We start from the raw sequence: 1,911 nt of genomic DNA, 5'->3' as shown, positions 1-1,911 counted from the left end.
ACTGCTCCTTGATCTCCCAAAGACCAACTAAAACATTAGAAACGTGTATGAAATAAATTTTAATAATTAATTTTTTTTGATTTTTCGATTCAGACTCTTTTGAATATATGGTCAATTCTTGCTTGTTGCTTGTTTATTCATCAAAATTATACCTTAATATTTTGATCAAATCAATAAATTGGGTCCGAAAAGAGCAAAAAGGGCTTAGTTTTGCTCGATACTTATAACGAATCCATGTTGACTCATTACAATTGCACGTTTCTTTTAGAGTATGGGAGTTTTGCACCTCCCAATTCGAGAAAAGCCGTCCGGTATTCGTGAAGGAATTTGATTCAAATTCAAAGGCACTCCAATTATCAATCAAAGGTTACTGGTTCGATTCTAAAAAACCTAACGGATAGTCATGATAAATAGAATGAATTTTGTTAGTTCCTTTTTATCTATTTCTTTTTGTCAGAGAATTTGAATCTTTAACAAACTGAAACTTCGTTTGTCTCCATTCTATTATATGCTATGATTGTTGTATATACCGAATCTGATGAGAGAAAGAGAGTGAAACGAGTGGTACTTGCAGCATCATCTTTACTCTGATCTTCAAACATTTGATTTTCAGTTGCAATACGTTTACGGAAAAGGAGCCCCTACGTCTCGATATCGAGGACCTCGCTTGAAAATAGTACGTCGTCTAAAGGATTTACCTGAGCTTACGAGCAAGACGTCAAACCCAAATAAAACACGGATTGATGGTGACCCGTCTGTTTCGAGAAAAACATCTCAATTTTGCATACGATTAGAAGCGTTGCAGAGATTACGTTTCAACTACGGATCAACAGAACGCCAATTACTTAGATATATACGAATTGCTAGGAAAGCCGAGGGTTCAACGGGTCAGGTATCATTACAATTGCTTGAAATGCGCTTGGATAATATCGTTTTTCGATTGGGTATGGCCCCCACTATCCCCGCAGCCAGACAATTGGTTAATCATAGACACATTCTAGTAAATAATTGTATAGTGGATATACCAAGCTATCGTTGCAAACTTAAAGATATTATTGCTTTGAAAGGTTTACTAACCCCTTCTGGGACACTCAAATCTATTGGTACCGAATCCTCCAAGAGGAATGAAATACCGGATCATTTGACTCTTTTTCCAACAGAAGGCGATGAAACAAAAGGATCGGTGAATGGGATCGTGAATCGAGAATCTATCCAATTGAATATCAATGAGTTGCTAGTTGTCGAGTATTATTCTCGCAAAGCTTAAAAAAAAAAGTCTTTAAATTTCAAAAACTTTTTGTGTGTTTTTTCTTTTACTAGATCTACTATTTTAATTTTCACGACGTGAAAGTGTCATAAGTGCAAATTGAAATGTTAAATCGAATTGGAAAGAGTGTCAACTCAGCAGAACGAACGGATTTCAACAAGAGCTTTACACTTTTTTAGAAAATTCATTGATGTTGTTTTAATAGTAAAGGACTCCTTTTTAAAAATTGGTCGACGTAGCTCCTCTCGTAGTTTCAGCTTGGACTATATAAAATCCCAAGCTGGATCTTCGGGAATCCATAATTTGTTTAAATACTGTAAAAGAGGGGGAATCCAAAGACTGAAAAGAAAGGAAAGGGAGGGATTCGAACCCTCGGTAGACGGGAGTCTACATAGCATTTCCAATGCTACACCTTAAACCACTCGGTCACCTTTCCCGTCATGCAGAAACATGCACATAGTGTAGCGATTCAAATAGCAGTGTGACAACAGAATCCAATACTTCTTGTTTGAGGAGGCAAAACAGGGGCACGAAATTTCATCACAGGTAGGCATTTCCCAATTGTTATTGCTATTGAGAAGTGGAACCAAAATAAGCCATTGAAACACGGGAAATATCTCGGTTCCAAAAAGAAAAGTTTTGAC

At 36.6% G+C, this 1,911-nt stretch overlaps 1 non-coding gene across 1 annotated transcript; it reads right to left on the bottom strand.

Moving 5' to 3' along the window:
• Positions 1-1,616: 1,616 nt before the first annotated feature.
• Positions 1,617-1,703, bottom strand: TRNAS-GGA (transfer RNA serine (anticodon GGA)). Its single transcript has one exon. It is a non-coding gene; the product is annotated as a tRNA-Ser (tRNA).
• Positions 1,704-1,911: the final 208 nt, after the last annotated feature.

Source organism: Lygodium microphyllum, unplaced genomic scaffold (genome assembly GCF_053477565.2).
Source record: "Lygodium microphyllum isolate KBCC unplaced genomic scaffold, Lygodium_microphyllum_v1.1.10 scaffold_449, whole genome shotgun sequence".
NCBI lineage: Eukaryota > Viridiplantae > Streptophyta > Polypodiopsida > Schizaeales > Lygodiaceae > Lygodium > Lygodium microphyllum.
The sequence above is the reverse complement of the archived record's forward strand: the minus strand, read 5'-3'. Positions and strand labels throughout refer to the sequence as shown.